Below are 20247 nucleotides of genomic sequence, written 5' to 3'. Positions count from 1 at the left end.
AATGAAAAACAGCTGCACCATTTGAACCACATGATTTCAACACAAAAATCTACTTTTTATTTATGCTTTTGCAGGGAGGCAAGTTCCCTACACCCCCTACAAATGATATATATCATCTCTGAGATAGCACTACAGTGGAGAAAAGGGTAAATTTCCTGATCCTCACTGTACCATTATCTGCATTTAGAAGCTTTGAGTAGCATGTGACACAAGCAGCTGCTTTTTCTTTGTTATGACTTTTGGCATTGTAAACATTCATTCTTGTGTGATTACTATCCTCTTTCCTTGTTCTTTTTAGTTTTCAGTTATCCGATAATTTGATAGACTGAAGTAGACCCATATATAGATATAGATATGTACATACAGATATATATGTATCTCTCCCTCATTGACTTTCAGAAAACATAATACTCATTAAGTTGAATATGCATGTCAGAATTTGCTTTGAAAAATATAAATGGACAAAACCATACCAATTACAAAAGGAAATTAAATGTTTTCCTTTTGTTTTCCGTGAACCAATAAATAAACATATAAACCCAAAAACCTAACAGTAACACCAGGCACAATTTTCTGTATAGTGATTAGGGAAATGCAGTTTAGGCGCAGCTAATTTGTCCAGAGATGCCTGCAGGTTTCGAGGCAGGGGGTCGGGAAATGTGGGTAGATAGAGGATTTTAAGAAATAAGGTGAGAAGGTGTTGTTTCAGGGTGACAGGTCAGGAATGGTTAAGGAGAGGGGATAGTTGAAAAGGAAGTGAAGTAATTGGAAGGAGAAGTTAACTTGGTTTTGTCTAGGGGCTTTGGGGTGAGGATATCAGATTTAAGTGTGAGCTTTCTGACAATAGCAGGTTTACATTTGAGATGACCACTGTAGGTACTGTGATGAAGTAGGAGAGGTCCGCAGCCTAAAAGACCGATGGGCGGCTATTTTGGCCCAAGCAGAGGAGCTGTTTCACAAAGTGGCAGGAGGTGAGTCCTGTATGTTGGATGGAACAGATCTGAGGAAAAAGAGAAAACAGTCAGCATGGGAAGACTCCTGTGGCCAGAGGATAGCAAGCCAGGAAGTCAGCAGTTCCATCTGTCATGGATGCCAGAGGAATGAGTTTGGATGTGGTTACAGGTAATCATGTAATGTCAGGTATGGGCAATATAGGAGTGCTGGCTTCTGAGAGTGAGAGTGGGGAGCAGGAGTGGCTGAAGTCATTTGAAACATGGCTGGGGCAGGTAGAGTGCATGACTGGGGCCTATTGGGGGAGGTTGAGCAAGTGTAGAGTGAGATTCTGAGTGGGGATGATATGAGGGTTTCATTGCTGGGGAGTGCAGGATCGAGTTTAGACCCAGTTGATCCACTGCTGCAGGATGTCAACTCTGAATTTGGGATTTGCTCAGGTGATTGGTTAGTTACGCAAGCATTGATTGACTCAGAAAGAGTTTTTTTCTGACCCACATATTCCTGTGTCGGTTAAAGTGAAGATATGGAAAGATGAGTGTGTGTACATATTTGAATTAATCAATGTGAAAGGGGTACAGTGGTTGGTGGAAGCTGAGATGCTGAATAACAAAGACCTATTGGCAGCAGTAATGATGCTGGGTCAGACGAGGGTTGAAAGGTTTTATGCAGGACATGGAAGAACTGAGTACTTGGTTTTGTGTACTACATGGCCATGGGGATTTGGTTGTGCTATTTGAAAACAGATCAGGTAGGCAAGGGTGCACAGATTGCATTGCTTGCATTCAGGGATGAGTCATGTCTGGTGTCATGTGCCAGGAGGTTGCAATTTTTGCATGGTGGGAGACTGTAGGATTTAGTTTTTTGGTCACATAGTGGCAAGGTGATAGGAGACGATCAATTTTTGTGTTTGATAAGGAGGGCTTTTCAATGTGTAGGCTTCCAGGGATAGAGGTTTTCTATCCATTCTTTTCACATTGGGTGGGCATCCGATTTGGCAAGAGAAGGTAGGTCAGTGGAGGATATAAAGAGATTGGGGAGATGATCATCTGTAGCCTTTTTGTATAATATGCTTTTTTTAGGTAGAAATGTGGTCATATTGGGCCATTCTTATATTTATTGGGCTGTGAGACAGGCTGCAATTAGGCCAGATGAGGCTCTGGCAAGACGGGTGGAGACTGCTTTGGCATGGTGTTAGAGGACTCAGGTGGCACCAACTTGAGTATGAGGATGTCCTTCTTTTTGCTCCCTCTGGTGTTTAGCATTTGAATCTTACATGGTGGTTGGTTGGCTGTTGAAGTGAGTGAAGGCACGCTGCTTCTGATATGAAGTATGAGTTAGTGAGCAGTTGGGGTAACACTGCTTGCATTATGATGGGACAGAGGTGAGAAGGTGATGCTGCCTATGGTCATTTGTTATGTTTAAGTTATGTATTATATTTGTGATTAATAAATTATGTGATTAACAATTTCTGTGATTATTAAATTCTGTGATTAAAGGTTGATTGATAAAGGTTGTCTTATGTCAAGATGGTGTGTGGGGTCTGGACAAAGAGTTTTTCATTATGTTTTATGTCTGGATGGTGTTAGGGATAGAGGCATGGTTAGATTTTGGGATTACACACAAGTGAGGATGGGTTGGGGTACTTTCCTCATTCTACCTTTTGTATTGTTTTATTTATTTAATTAGATAAACCTACTCTCAATCCTCTAAACTCATATCCTTATACTTCTTCTACCCCTAACTATCAACTACCTAGATTCCACCGACTGACACATCTCAAATATGTATTGCCCTCTGATAACAAAACTAAATTTCTAACCTTTCTAAAATGTAACCTGACTATGAAACCTATCAATCTTAACCTTCAAGCTGGAGATATCCACCCCAACCCTGGTCCAACTTTCTCCTCTCCCCTAATGTCCATACCCAAACTCAATAATAACTTCCTAATAGGACATCTTAATACCCAAAGCATAAACAACAAAATACCCTACGTACATTCTCTCCTTCATATACATTCATTTGACATTCTCTGCATCTCTGAGACCTGGCTAAAGCCCTCCACTAAAGACACTGAAATTACTCCCCAAGGCTACAATATGGTAAGACTTGACCGTCCCAACCGTAAAGGTGGTGGAGTTGCAATTCTCTATAAAAATCATCTAAATATTATTACCCTTCCTGCCTCTCCAACTCAAGATAGCAAGGTAGAAGCAATCATTTCAAAACTCCAATTAAATTCCAAAAAATCACTTTATATTATATGTATATACCTACCACCTGGCAATAACATACCTATCCTCGAAAATTACCTTAGCTGGATATCTGCCACATATCCCCAAGAAACTATTATCCTAGGTGACCTGAACATAGACTGGAATAGCATTACTGCTGATAATCCTTCTTCTCATATCAACCTCCATGGTTTTATCCAAACCATTACTTCAACTACTAGGCTCAACAAACATAGTAATAGAGAAAGCATTTTAGACTGGATTCTTATAAATAAAGTCAAAGATAGTTACAAAGTAGGAACTTTGCCAGATGATGTTAGCGATCACTCCTTAACATTCATAACAAGGGATAAGGCTGATTGTGTAAACCCCTGCATTATAAGAAACATACGCACCATCAAACACTTCAATCCAGAACGGTTTCAGTCTGAACTTAGTGCATGTAATTGGAACCCCTTAAAAACACTCCCTCTTGAAAAGGCAGTAATATACTTTAACTCAACTTTTTTATCCATTCTTGACTTACATGCTCCTGAACGTAGCATTCGAATTAAATCTAATACTGCCCCCTGGCTCACCCATGATACCAAAAAACTTATTCTCACTAGAAATAAAGTCTGGGCTGCATGGAGATCACACAGAAATAACACTGATCTTCTACTCTTCCGCCAGCTTAGGAATCTAACCAAAAAGGCTATAATAGCTGATAAAAAGAAATTCTACCTTAATCTACAACAAACTCACCTTAATAATCCAAAACTTTTCTGGTCTTCAGTCAATAGACTCCTCTCCCCAGGAAGTTCTAAAACACCTTCCCCACTTAATGCTGATCCTGACACCCCTCAACAAACTGCAGATGCTTTCAACTCTTTTTTCACTGAAACTATACAAGCTCTTGCTAATCAATTGAATGCTAATAACTCACATCCAACATGTAACCTTATAAACTCTGCCTTTAAATTCTCTCTACATCCTATCTCTACATCTTACATATACAGACTCCTTCTCAAACTAAAACCTTGTACCCCCTCTGCTGACAAGTTACCTTCACTCTTTCTACAAAAAGCTGCCAAGGCTATCGCATATCCTATTTCTATTCTCATAAATAGGACAATCAAAGAAGGTATCATCCCTGATTTATGGAAGGTCTCTCACATTATCCCACTCCATAAAGGTGGTAACTCCATTGACTACTCTAACTACAGACCTATAACTCTCCTTTCTCCACTGGCCAAAATAATGGAAAAATGTATACACCATCAGCTTGTACAACACCTCTCTCTCATCATAGCCAACTGTCAACATGGCTTCAGACCACATCATAGTACTACTACTGCCCTCCTTTCCTTTGTAGACACTATTAACCGGAACCGTAACAACAATCTACTTTCTTCTGCAATCTTCATTGACCTGTCCAAAGCATTCGACATGGTTAACCATTCTTTATTAATCAATACTCTTGAATCCCTATCTTTTGATATCCCTGCCATTAGATGGTTTACTTCTTATCTCACCAACAGAAAACAAGCTGTTCTCTGGAATAACCACATCTCTTCTCTCTTGCCTGTTTCTATCGGAGTTCCTCAAGGCTCTATTCTCGGCCCACTTCTCTTTTCCCTCTTCATTAATGATCTCCAAAATACAATCCCTGAAACTACTTGCATTCAATATGCTGATGATTCTACTCTCATCTGCTCTGCTCCATCCTCTTCAGAACTTAGATCTCATACTCAAAAAGTCTTTAATACCATTGAAACTTGGTTCTCTAGTCGATTCCTCTTACTAAATGCTAAAAAAACTAAACTCCTCCTCTTCACCCCCACATCTAGGACCCCCCCTTCAAACTTCACCATCTCCTCTAACAATGCCACTATCATCTCTCCTGACTCTACCACTAAACTGTTAGGTATTACAATTGATAATAATCTCTCTTTCAACCAACACATTAACAACTCCATAAAACTTGTCAATAGGAAAATAGGATCCTTATATCGTATTAGACCATTTCTAACACCTTCCTCTAGAACCAGGATTGCTCACTCCCATCTGCTTTCCACTCTTCTCTACGCTTCTCCCATTTTCACCAACCTTAAGAAAAACAACCTAACTAAATTGGCTACCTGCTACAATAACATTGCTCGCTTCGCCACAGGGAACCCCTACAGAACGCATCATTGTCTCAACCTTAAACCATTAGGCTGGCCAGAATTTCAAAACTATCTTGCAATCCAACAACTCACTATTGCCCATAAAATTCTGTACCAACCAATGAACACCCCTATACTCTCTCAACTCATAATCCCCTACAATAATCTTAACTCACTGCTCCTCTGGTAAACTGTTGGCTAGTTCTATAAAATCAAATAACACTGCTGGTGACGCTCTTTTTACCAATTCTGTAGGTACAAAATGGAATTTACTTCCTAGCAACATAACAAAGATTACATCACTACCTCTTTTCAAACAAAACATTAAACTGCACTTCCAAAATCACTGGCTGTGCACCTGTAGTAAACCTGATTAACTTTCCACTACTCATACTCTACTTCAAAACTATCTCCTACTTCCTACCTACTTACTTGCTCTCCTTTCTATAATTAATCACTTCTAATTTCCCTTATTCTTAGCTCTCTTTTCTTGTACTTCCCACCTGTATCAATATCTGACAAAGTATTTTTTAACGTTATATAATGTCTTTGACTTTAACTGTGTGTGGTAATTATTTCATCTAATATCGTTATCTTACTTAGTATTTTATGTTAGTATAGGTATTTTTGTTATATTTTGTGGACTGTGTGAGTCAGTAATTAATTCACTTAGTAATAATAATAAGTAACTGTACAGTTGTTAGTTTTTGTCTATTCAAACTTTCTATAAAACACAAGTATGTTTCCTTTTTGTATTCTCTGTGGAGCTTTTCTCCCCGGGCCTCTACTGAAAATGGAAATATCTCCAGCTAGACTAGCCCGGTCAACAAATGTAAAATAAAAAATAAATAAATAAAATACTCTAGCCCTTACTTCAAACCATAACTGGTTTGCAGGAAAAACTTTTTTTGCCTTATAGTTTACTTTCTTTTTTTTTATTTTTGTCATTTGTTATTTGAAAAAAAAGATTGTTGGCAAAGATATTTTAGCCCTCCAAAGTTGTCTAGCTAGTCATAACTTGAGCCTTCACTGCTAGGGGTTGCCAGTTCAAAGACACATACTGCTTGGCAGTTGAAGTTTTATCTGTTTTGCCTTTTACTATTTAGGTTTTATTTTTATTGTTTTTTCTGCAATGCCTGTCCTCTTACCAAAAACTAAAGTAAATTAATATACATAGCATACATGAAATGTAGATACTGACATTCTCAATAATACAACTCACTTACTGAAAACACCCCCCCCCAAAAAAAAAATTGCACCTACTTTAACTTAGAATAACTGTTCTCAGGCAATCAAACCAAAACATCCCTAGAAAGATATACAGGCCTCATAGAAAGGTAGCAGATATGCTATGATATAAAACATCTGAAGATGCAACCTACACTATTAAAAAGATATACCATCAAGAAAAGATTTAGCATTGCTTGTGCTAGATTTAATGGCTTTCTTCATAAACATATACTTGGTTAAGTGCAGATGCTTTATTAAATGACTGAATTAACCTTGGGCAAAAATAAATCTTAATGACAAATGCATGAGACCTAATAAATGAAGGCCTTCTTTTTGGAAAAAAAAAAAGAGTTTCTCTTTCTGACGCCTCCCCCCAACTGTGACATATAAAGAACATTGCACTATTGTTAAATAACCAGGTAAGAGGTATGCTCCACCCACGTGACATGGACACTATATACACTATGCAAAATTTAGTAAAGTGAAAACTATTCATGCTGGAATGATTAGTAACACTTTATATAACATTAACTGAAGGTTGGTGTCCCTGAATCTCCCACTCTGTCTTTTGGTTCTGCTTAGAGACCACGTCTTGACTTTAGATACACTATAAGTATGACATAATATAGAGAAGACAATAGTTACATACTGTATTTGTTTAGACAGATGACTTTTGTTGTTTGCACAGATCCCACTATGCCAGTGTTTATCAGATGTGTCCTGAGTTGCATTTAGATTAATTTAGGAAAATTTAACAAACGTTCCCACAGACATCTCTATTTGCCCAGAAGGCAATGTCAGCGTGAAAGAATAGACAGCACTTCAGTTGAAACGTATCCCCTGGGGTTATGAATATAAACGAAATGCTGGCTTATTAATGCTTAGCAGCTCATGAGTGTGAAAAAAATTATCTTGAAAGATGGTAAAGTTCTATTACATTTTTTCAGACCACGTCAATGTGAAACTGTTTGCCAGTTTACAACAAACTGATAATTTCCTAGTAACCACAGGAAATACTGTAAAAAATTCAAATGCCAAAACTCCACAACAGTTCAGGAAAGAAAGCCAGTAAAGGTCCATACACCTGTAGGCAAAGACAAAGCAAGCCAAACCAATATGGTATAAAGTTTAATACAAAATATTCACACCAAATAAGCGCTTTTGTTTCACCCGCGGAAACTTCATCAGAATGGTGTATTGTCACAAACAAACTGTTAAAATAATCAAAACCTGAATGTAAGTGGCTGTAAGTTAATTACACAACATTTGGATATTTAAAGAAACATCACAGAAACTTATGCACTCTTATTTAACATATATACAAACACACATGCATAACACTATTTGGTAAAAATATTTATAAATATTTACAAAAATATATGTACACAAATATTATTTACAAAAGTGTATAGAATCTCCTAAACATGACAACAATGATGTTATAAAATGTTTGCTTTCAGTTTCAAGGCAGGAACTATGGAAAGGTGGTCATTTAAACCAAGATTTACACAGGCACATCAAAAAACATTTGCCATATCATCTCTTGATATTCCAACCTGGTTTCGCAATCACCACCCCTTTCTGGGATCTGAATTTGCTGTGTCATCCAGGATAATTTCCTAAAATATTGATTCTGATCAGTCAGGAAAATTAATGCTTTGAGAAAAGAGAGTAAAGTCATGAAGTCCAGACAAGCTGAAGACATGATGTATGAAGAAGAGTTTTAAGTAATTCCAGTGGTTTACATCAATAAGCAGCTGATAAAAAAGGTAAAAGAAAACTTTCTGAAAATGGAGCTTGAAATAAATCTGACGGAAGAAGGGAGAAGTCTGTTGTACAGTTTGAGATACAGTAACAGAAAGCCAAAAATCTCCAGAGGAGTTGTTGTGATAGACCGAGACTGCTGCATGGAGTAAGATAAATAACTGCATGTCACAACATACAATTATAGGATGCTTGTTCAGCAGAAATAAGACAGAGTGTGTCAGCCTCAGATGGTGCATATTTATATGCTGAGGAGGTTTTATCAAATATATAGACTGTAAGTTGATATAACAGCAGATCCTGAAAGATGTACAACAAAAAACTTAACAATCCTATCATTACGCTATTTGAAGACAGAGATCTAAGAAGAGTGAAGGTGTACAAGAGATGAAAAAACTATAGAAGAGGTTGACAGAAGGAAACATATAGCTGCTGAGACTGGATCTGCCATAAGTTGGTTAATAAGCAATGTCAAGCTTTTAACTGTTTTTATATATTGAGTGAGTTAGGACCAGTCAACCCCCCCCCGCCGGAAGGTTAGGTATTTATGATGGCAAGAAAACATTCCCTAAAATGGTGAGAAGGCTGCATAATCAAATGCAGCAGGTGTTTGTAAATGAGGACTGTCTCAGCAATGCCTACTATACCCGTCTTATTCTTCATAAATTTGACTCAAAGAACTTGCCTAAATGTCCATATTGTACAGACCAGACAGCTGACTTGTTTCACATGTTTTGGAGTTGCAAATGCATTTTTAAACTTTGGAATTCATTAAAACTTCAATTACAGAAAATGGGATACCAGCATTCAACACTCTCTTGGGAATTTATGATCCTACATATTCCTCCAGATAACTTAGATAAATCAAAAAAGATCATAATCATGAATATTTGTTTATTAATGAAACTATACATAGCTTCAAACTGGTTGAACCCGACCCAGACATCTTGGGAAAATTTTAGAATATTGGCAATCAGACACATATTAGTGCATAAATTGTTAATCAATGACCATAAGAAAAGCATAAATAATATAAAAATATGGGAGCAAATCTTCAATATTGTGTTGGCATAGGGGTTCTTATCCACTATTACTCAGGACACATATTTATAAGACTGATTCAATCTTAGATTTGACATAGATCGTAACAATAATACAGACTGTTGACTTTTTCATGTTGTATTTCTTTTTTAATAATTTGTATTAATATATAATGTTTATGTAACTTTTGGAAGCAATTATGTATATATTGTATATATTTATAGTGTGTAGTTATGTAATTGAAAAACAATAAAAGACGGATTATTGTAAATGAGGACTGTCAGTGATAGATGGAATACTTGTGAGTCCATCATTTTAGCACATTTCCATCAGATATCAAGTTGGATGTGGCCAGCAAGGTTTCCTCATTTGCATGGTTTCTTCCTAGGTTTCTTCCTAGGTCTTTGGAACAAAGGAATAAATCAATACTCCAGAAAACCAGAATGGCTAGTGCCTTATACATGGGATGAGCCAGAGAGAAGAGGATATGAGTGAGTAGTAGATATTTGCTTGCCCCACCTGAAGAAACAATAGATGATTCTGGTTTGCTAATTTCCACCATGAAAGCAAAGGCTTGCATAGTGTCCACCTTAGTCAGAAAGCTGAAGACACAGACTTGGAAGTTCCACGACAGCAACGGTAGCCTTCAATGGCATATGTGCACTAACATACATATGCTTGCAGAAAGAGTAGAATACCCCACTGTAATGTAGGTGTAAAGACAAACCAACAGTTGTTAGGGTCTAACGACCAATAATGAATATTTGCTTGTGCTTCACTGCACAGCTTGGGAGATTATCAGCAGTAAGTACCTTGCAATCTGCTAAGTGGGCATTAACACTGCATGGGGAGGCCCAGTGGTGATATTAGAAGTCTCCTGTGGGCGCTCAGTCTGATGGTTTTAAGGGTCTGCAGCAGTGGATTGATAAGTCAGTACAATAGGCAAATGGACTTCAAGGGCCACTGACAGTCTTCAGATGCAGCAGGTAAAGCAGCCCATCAGGGAATATATGCTGTGGACTCTATGTTTGGCATAGTGGTCAAAAAAAGAGTGCTTGTCTCAATGTCTCATAACACACCTTGTCAACTAACATTTTGGACATATATCTGGCAACTGTGATGCACTGTACACCACTGCTATGTGGCACAATCTGAATGTGGGCACATAAAATATACTGTGTTTATCAAGTTACTATAAATAGGAGTTGAGGACAAGTATTGTGGAGTAATAATAACCCCTTAGCTGAATCACAATACAATATGAAAAGGCTGTGGCAAAAGTGACTAGGACACTGTGATGCATAGTGACTGCAATGTAATAGACAAATGCTGATGTTATCTTTCTGTGTTACAGGTCACTAGAAAACCCAGAGCTCAAGTACTGTGTACAGTTTTGCAGAACATAGACTAAGAAAGTGTGTGTGTGTGTGTGTGTGTGTGTGTGTGTGTGTGTGTGTGTGTGTGTGTGTGTGTGTGACTGCATATGCACGCATGTGTGTGTGTGTGTGTGTGTGTGTGTGTGACTGCATATGCACGTGTGTGTGTGTGTGTGTGTGAGAAGAGAAAAAGTACACACAGGACAGATGGAAATTTGGCTGCTGAAAGTGTTGAAAACAGAATTAAAAATGGTGAAATGTATGGCTTGATTATAGAGATAAAAAAAAATGAGTGTGATGAAATGTGAGACAAATTTAAATGTTATCATTATTGGACACGCTATGTAATTCTGTGTCAAATAGGAGGAGCAAATTTGGAGTGGAGAGAGAAGTAGCTAGTGTTGGTTCACAGAGGTGGTCCTGGAGTCCTAATACACATGGATACATTTTGCCTAAGGCATCAGGATTGTATTAGTTATCAGAGGGCTACTAAGGTAAATAGCCCACAGCAGCAATATTACAGGATATGGGACTGAAAGAAGAAGCTCAGCATCTGCTTGTTGCAGCATTTGAATGGCCTTCTCTTTGCATTTTAGTATGACAATCAGTTTGAGACACAAAAGAGTGACTGTTTAAGTATGCTGAACACTGTCATGAAACTTCCATGGCAAGTTGTGTATCTTCCTAAGAAACTTGGAGATGAGACGCAATTCATTGATTACTAGGAGCAAAGGGAAAAGCACTCAAGCTGAAGGCAGAAGAAGGCACTTTGCACCTTGAAAGATCAGATGTAATAACCTACATAAAGAAGAAAGTATATGATAAATCTGATGATCAGAATAACTTTTATATCTATCAGAGTCAATGCAGTATTCCAAAATGTGCATTTATTTTTCTACATAAATTACTGGCGGAGGGTCTATAAGGTAATGATTTTGTCAGGAAATATCTGGAATTGCAATCTCTGTAATTTCTCAGTAATTATTTATGCACTGTTTGCTTGCTGAGACAAAGTACTGGTCACAGCATAAACAATTGCAGGTCAGCCTGGGATGAATTAGAAAAGTAATAACAAAATGATATGAACATTTTAAAAAAAACAGAAGTGGAATCAGAGAACAGCAAATAAAGACAGAAGAAGATTTAGTACTGGAAATTTTAAGGATAATATAGACTGATGGACAAAGCAAGACATAGGTAATGTAAAGACGTACAGTCCAAGGAGGCAGATGATGGCATAGATAAGCTATGCATATATTTTTACTATAATCAAAAATATAGTGGTAACTGATATATTAGAGTACAAACAGGATGATGTGTGATGAAATTAAAGTAGTGCAAAGTAGTTTTATTTAAGAAATATGACCTGCATTCTGGCATTTGCATTTGTGTTGTTCTTGTAAATACTGTTTGAGCTGAGGCCTAAACTTAGCATAGGTAGTATTTTTGGAGATTACCACAGTTTTGGAAGAAGTGCAGGGAAACTAGAACCAGTGCCATGCAGTTTAACAGATGGGTATATTCTTCACTTTTTTCAAATTCCTGGTATGGGAGAAAAGGAGTCAGAGATGGAGAGCATAAACTGAATTCTTAAGTCTGTGGCTTGCTTAAGTATATGTTTATTAAGATGATCTATAGTACCAAAAGACAGCACATGAAAACATACAGTTGCTGTGAGAGTTATGATAATGGGTCTAGTAATCTGAAATGTTTCTTCAGTTTAATGCACCTGATTTCTTGCGCATAAAAATGAAATGAGAATTGTTATAATCAGCATCTTTGGAATAGGGCCCAGATGGCAAGGTTCTAGTTTCCTTTGAATTATATAATCTCATTTATTGTATTTTCTTTTGGAAAGAAGCATAAAATGCTATTTTAAGATGGCCTGATCATTACATGATATAATCGGAGCAATCATGTTCTCAATACAACTAGTAACAAATATGCTGAAACAGTACAGTGCCGAATCATGTGACATAATATAAAACAGACTAAAAGATTAATTTACTGAGACAAATGAGGCTCAGTTTCTGTCCCAGATGGGGCAATGTCCCATGAGCCCTGTGTCTGTGACATCTTTGCTATCTCAGACATGTTCATACAAGGTCACACAGCCTTGGAGGCAAGCAAAAAGTTGCATGCCTTTTTTTTTTGTGACACACACAGTAGCAGTGTTATGGAAGGTAAAGGCATATGAAACACTATCCATTTCTTCTTGCTCAAAAATCAAAAACAGTGTTTTTATACACTATCATGTTCTTTTGTGACTGTATATTTCCTGCATGCTTCATAGCTTCTATTTCAAAGGTTTGATGTTTGCTCTGTCTTGTAAATGAATGTCAGAATCATGTTATGAGATTCAGACAACCTTGTTTTTATCACTGGTGTACTTCTTCAACTCATCGGTCAGATTGTTGCTTTTCTATACAGATTTATATGACTTGCAAGATGTGTGCTCATCAAAAGCAAACATAGCATCATCTGGTTGTCATGTGGTAGTCTAATTTCTCCAGGCGTTTCGGGCGGGGTTCTAATACCATGAAGAGCATGGAGCCCATTTCCAAGTCATGAAAATAGTATTTTCCCATGTTTGATATTAGCCAAGAGTGCTCTGCTCAGCACCCACAAAGTACATAGAATTGCCATCTTCTGCAGTTCACACAAGGTCAAATGTAAAGGTAGCATATTTAACTTAGACTGTAAATGCTTTTTTATTAGTCCTGTTAATCCTACTACTGTTGGAACTTGCTGGGTATCTTTCTTCCACGTTGCTCTCATTTATTTTATTGTATGAGTTTGTGTCTCTCTGAGTGCAAGATGCTGTAATCACCGGATGTAGGAATTTCATTTATCACTGCCACTTTTGTCTTTTTTTTCACAAACTAGTATATCTGGTTTTCTTGCATATGTTTTAAAACTATTGGTAATGGTGATCCCGTGTGAATATCTGTAATGTGTTGGGGTTTATGTTTCCAATGTTTCTCAGCTGCTTCTATATTGTTGTGTTTGCATAATCCTCAGTGCAACAAGATTGGCATTTTATTGTGTCTTTCAGTATCCACATCCACAGCCATTTGTGTTTCACACACAGCAACAAGATATGCAACTGCTTCCATTTATGTTCTGAAAAATCTACATTTGTCTATTTTTCCAATTTGCTCGATATACTTTGAGAAATTAGTGTGTACATAGTCCATGGTCCTGGGCAACCATTATCTGCCTTTCATCTCTTGGTTTCAGTTCACCTCTCCTTAACCATTTCTTTGTCAAATCTTGGTCAACATGTGTGTGATCCAGAAGATCTCCTTAGTCATCACTAGACTTCAGTATTTTCCATTTTTCTTTCTTCCTCATCTGATCCTTTTCTTTTTATTCTTTCTTTTGATTCTTTAGCACCTTCAGCTGCTGTCTGAGTTTTGTTTTCTTTTGGTTTGAGTTTGATTCCACTTTGATGGAAATTGCTTCTGCTAAACTAATGGAATATGTTAGATTAAACGCCCTATTTCCATGCTTCAGAAAATTTACTATGTTTGGATCTGATGAGGTCAGCAAATAAATATGATGTTCCATGACTGGTGATCTATATATGTGGTCTGTATTGTGGAAGTCCACACCTGCTTCCGAACCAGGTTTATATAATCTTGGTATTCACTGTTTTCTATTTAGCATTTGATAAGCATAAAACATTTTTCTTTTCCCTTGTTTAATTGATTCACTCCTTTTTTGTGGCCAGTCAATCACTACAAAGCTGTAAGCTAGAACAAGAAGAGCAAATTAATGTATAGCTTGGATTTTTCTTAGGGGTCAGATCAGTTTTCAATACTAGCTTTATTCTCTTGAAGTATTCCCTTCTGAGCTTTGTTCTCATGTGTTCATGTTCTATTGTTGACCCTTCATCTATTCCCAACTTACGCATTTCCTCCTGATCAAGTTCCTTTGCATTGCATTCCTGTCCCAGGATGATGATATCCTTCTGTTGCAGTTTTCCTTTTCCAGATTGCTTTAGCAGATTTATCAAGACCAAATGTTGTATATTCTAAGAAAATAGCCATTTGTATTTGTGCTTTCAGATCCTTGTCTGATTAACTGGACAATTTTAAACCATCCACAAAAAAGTAGATGAGACGTCTTTAGACAAGGTTATTCTCTAGGGAGAGGTTAAGCTACAATCAAACGCTAACATATTAAGTAAACAGCTTAATGGGTTAAGGATAAGACATTAGAGATGTCAAAGAATCCCCTTTAAATTTTTGTCCCTGTGATAATATTTTACCCATTGTCATGGCTTAACTGCATGGTCTCTGTAATGTAATTGATCTGTGTAGGCTGTATCCTATACATCTGCAACCACTCCATTATCCATGAATGTGTGATGCTGTCAAATGCTTTTTTTTTGTAATTTATCTAGATTCTTGCCCTTTTACAACCATTGGCTTTTTATAGTAAAAAAAAGATCCTTTATTCCATATGACTTTTATTACCTTTTTGTTCTATTGTCATAATTCATTTTTTGCTAAATGACTATAAACTCTTTCTATGTGAATTTTAGTATAAAATGTGTATATTAAGGAGGAGTATTATTTTTCCAGTTGCAAACCAAACTAGTATCTGTTTGGAATGCACATATGAGTAATTCTAACTTAAGGCTAAAGGAGATATTCGCAGTCCTTCCCTTCATAAGTTTGTGGTAGTAAGTTATTATGCAAATAAGGTAATTAAGGTTGACTATGGCAATGTGGAGACATTTTGGTAAACATGCCTCCCTACCACAAAAGCATAATGTGCTTAATGAATAAGTATTAGATGGAGAATTGTTACAAGCATACACATTTGTGTATTACTATGATTCATAAAGTTAAATGTAAAAGGGCCTTATTTGCAAAAAAAAAAAAAAAAAAAAAACTGCAGACGAGAAAAATACAGGACTTAGGCAGCAAAATAATTAGCTGAGTGGAAGGGAAAAATGAATATGGATAGCCATACATTTTAAAAGGAGGTACAAGTACTGACTACTTCAAGATATGTTTGATTTATTTTATCCTAGTACTTGAACAAACATGGTTGTGATGGGATTCTTTGTGGGGAATTATTAATGCTGGTGGTTGTGAAGTGCTTGTGCATACATGGACAAACTAATGACAGGATCATTCAGTGAAATGATTCATTTTGATGTCAGTGAAGTACCTGTGCATACATGGTAAGACTGTTGAAGTAATTGATGTGGCAAATAAATTATTACTGTCATTTTAGTGGTTGTGCATTCTTGGACAAGATACTAAAGGGATCACTGGACAAAATAATTCATTTTGATATTGTTTGAAAATAATTTATTTTGGTACCATTTTAGTGCTTGTTCATTCTTTGACAAATTGCTGAAGGAATCACTAAGGGCATATCCGTGGGATGAAAAAGAGGCAGCAGAGGTGCAGCAATGCTTTTAACAACAGGTGCGCATACGGAGTAGATATTGATCTATGAATCACAAGAACATTTGAATAGCATATGCCACTTTACACACAATTTCTTATTTATATCTCATTATAATTACGGGATTGCACATTAGCATAAATGGCCTCTGTGAATCATGCCTTTGATATGCTCACTCTCAAGCATCATGGATACCACTAATGTATTATAAAAAATGATTATGAATACTGGGTTAAATCTTTGTGTAAAGCTGTTAATATTATTAGCCATAGGTCTGGTACTGTGTCTGGGCCTGAGGTTTTGCACTTAAGCACTTTTATTAATTTTGTCTCAATTTCTCTGGTGCTACTTCAACACAGCTAATATCATGTGCATTGGAGCTCCTTACTGTTTCTTTTAATTATTTTAATTCTTTTAACCAGTCAGTATCTTTGTTATGTTCAAAAGGGTCATAACTACTTCGCCAAAATGTACCCATTTTATTCTTTTTTTGATGATGTTTCTATTCCTTATGTTTGATTTCCACTTCTCCATAAATCCTTTACAGATCATCATTAAAGTGCATATTTTGTACTCTCCCTTTATATTTATCTGCATGCATTCTAAGTTTTTCTGCTTGTGCTGGTGTTTTTATTTTATTATTGGAAATAGTGTATGACAGATCCTGATCTGTTTTGATACTGTACATTCTTTTCAACGTCTGTCTTTCTAAGGATTCTTAATTTTTGGTTCCCTTATCTGTATTGTTCCAACAGTGATAATTCTTGTTGCTTCATAGTTTTCTCTAGTCAATGCTTTCTTTCTTTACTTTGTACAGGTTTATGGTACTGCTTTATCCATATTTCTTTCTGTTAAATCACAAATTTCCTGATTCCTGTCATCATTAGTATGGAAACTCCAAACCAAGAATTGTTGAAATATGATGAAACAATGGATCCCTAGATTAACATGCCACTGGTGGAGAAGGATATCTCTGAGCAAGATTTGCCCCATGGCCATGTGTTGAAATATCCGTACAAAAGTCCAGTTAAAATTGTACAGCATGGGAAGGGTCAGGAAAAAAATGGTAACCCTGACACAGTTGATGTTGCAGCATGATGGACCAGTGTGTCCACATATGAAGCATCAGCAGATGAATCAGGATGCATTGAAGAGGATGTCACAGGACAATATTTTGGAATCTGCTTTGGAATATTCACAGCAATCAGAGACCAAAAAAGATACACTCAGTGAAGAAGAAAATTATGTAAGGGAAGACCTCCTTGGTTTAATAGAAATGGATAGACATATTAAGACAGATGAAGAAAACAGACTACAGAAAGTAAGTAAGACCCAAAATGTTAGAAGATTGTTAAAACAGAAGGAGAAATATAAAGAAGAGGGGGCAGGCATATACAGAAGAACTGTACAAAAAGTAACGACAAATTCATACATTTTTTTTTTTTAAGTTTTATGCATTTAATTAGGGTGGCCTGGGAGCATTGCCTGGTCATGAGACTTGCTCAAAGCCTCACAGCAGGCAAGAGGAAGAAGGAATATTCAAACTCTGCATCCTTAACTATAGGAAGTTGCGCATTAAGAAATAAAAACCTTGATCCTGTTTGACACTACTTTCCTTATACAGGTCCCTATATGGACCAGAAGAATCAAAGCAAATCCAGCACCTTGAATCTTCAGGCAAACTAAACAAATTATGAACAAGAGAGAGACAAAGCATGGGAGCCCTGGAGAGAAAATTTAATGAGTGTAACATTAAAAAATATATATAACTATCTCACAAATAGCACCAAGCAAAGGATTAAATTTGGCATGAAATCATATTATACCTATCTCCAAACTTTAAATGAAAAGAACGCAAAACTTTTGTGGACTTCAGTCAATTAACCAACTACTATTTCTGCTGAAAATACCCACCTAGCCCCTATGCTGTCCCTCAAACAAACAATGTGGCTTCCATTTTCAATAAACACACTTCATCAGCTTAGTAACTTCTCTCCTAAATCTAGCAACCTTCCTCCAAACTAGCACTCCACCATAAAGCATTCTCCCTAGAAATGATCTCCACCTCCACCATAAAAAAATCTTACAGCTGAAAACTTGTGACTGTTGCCCCAGATAACATACTAGAAGAATAAATTAAAAGGGCAGCATATACTCTGGTCTAACCAGTTTATATCTTAAGTAACCAATGCATTAAAATGTAGCCACTTCCCAACCTAGGAAAAAAAATCCTGCATTTAATCCTTACACAAGGGTGGCATTTCCACAGATCTTACTGACTATAAACCAGTAGATATTTTATCTCCACTCTTAAAAAACCATAAGAAATGCAGCTATAAGGAATTACTTTCAGTTAATAATTTGATATCTCCAACACAGCATGGCTTCCTTCCTGATGATAACACTACTACAGTCCTCTTAACTTTATAACCACTATTGCTCAAAACTGAATTGAGGGAAACCTCATCTCTGCAATCTTCTTGGCTTTTGATTCCATTCCACATACAGAACTGCTACAAAAAGTATCCACCTAGGTCTAGATAGACCCATACTCACTTGGTTTGTTAGCTACCTTTCCTGCAGTCAGCTGGCTGTTGAATGGTAAACTAACATCTCCCATATCCTTCCCAAAGAAATTAAAATTCCCCAGTAGATCTATTCTAGGTCATTGCTTATTCACCATGTTTGTAAATGACCTCTACTCAGCAAGCAAATATATATAAATCATCCAACAGCCAGATGACTTCACTATGATCTGTACTGTTAAAAAGTAGTGGATACACTGCAACAACTACCCCAAGATTCCTTTACCTTTGTTGAAACATGTCTATCCAATTCCTAAAATCCAAAGTCATTCTCTTTACCCCAAAACAACTCTACCCTGAAATCTCTGTTTACTATAACCATCACAACCAGCATAAACATTTGATTTAGTAACCCAGAGTAAACTATAAGTGTAATAATTGATGACAACTTGAAATTTGAATATCATGTGAAATATGCAATTAAAACAATTGTCAAAAACTGGCACCCTCCACAGGAAAAACCCTACCTAACAGGATAGTGGTAAAAAATAAATATTTTTAACTTTCTTCATTCCAGCTGTTCTCTACGCAGACCCTATTGACAGTAATCTTCAGCCAATCCAGACCAATCTCCTTGAGCAATGTTACAACAAAGTGGCCAAATTTGCTACCAGTGTGACATACAAATCTTAACAGCTACACTGGCTAGAACAGCCTCACTGACTGACTATTTATGACCTACGTACCACAATTAACCTCACAAACCTAAAAAATGACATAGCCTAACTCACATCTTCATTCAGTTGATGATAAAATACTGCTAATAACCAAATCAAGTAACTCTAATGATCTCTCTGTTCATTTCTCATATATCTCTTCACCACATTGCCCTTAAATACTTCAGTTAAAATCTTTTAAGCCTCATTTAAAACAACATCTAAGAATCATATGGCTGTGTTATGGCTCAGCTCTTGGGTAGAAAAAACATTCCAGTCCATTTAGATAGTCTATTCTAAATGATGCTGTTCTTTATCTTATTTAATGAGACAATACTGACATATCTGCAGCCTGTCTCTATCACCCTTTCTCCCTTAACCACTTATTTTCCTCTCTCCTTCCCTGACCAGTTCATACTCTTCTCCTGACACCCCATGTATTTATTACATTGCCTTATTCCCCTGCAACATCACCAGGCTCACTATTGTGCCTCTTCTCTCTCCTTTTATCACCATTCACATCACATAACATCCTCTACCCAGCCATATAGAGTATACTGGCTCCTTACAGTCACTCATCACCAGAATAATCCTACATCTCTTTCTTTACCTTACCCAACCTCCATCTCACTTACCATGTCAACTAATTGTCAGTTTCAACCTCTTCATCATGTAATGCATGATCCATCCACTTTCTGTGCTTACACCTCCACCTGTTTCCATGGTGAAGCCTCTCGAACTTCACTTCATGCCTGGTTTCTCTTGAACACCTCTGTATAGCTATTAATTCCAACAACAAATTACTTAAATATTTGATAATTCATACCTAGCTT

The sequence above is a fragment of the Protopterus annectens genome, chromosome 15.part0 (assembly GCF_019279795.1).
Source record: "Protopterus annectens isolate FY-2018-M chromosome 15.part0, PAN1.0, whole genome shotgun sequence".
Lineage (NCBI taxonomy): Eukaryota > Metazoa > Chordata > Ceratodontiformes > Protopteridae > Protopterus > Protopterus annectens.
This window is presented reverse-complemented; position numbering follows the sequence as displayed.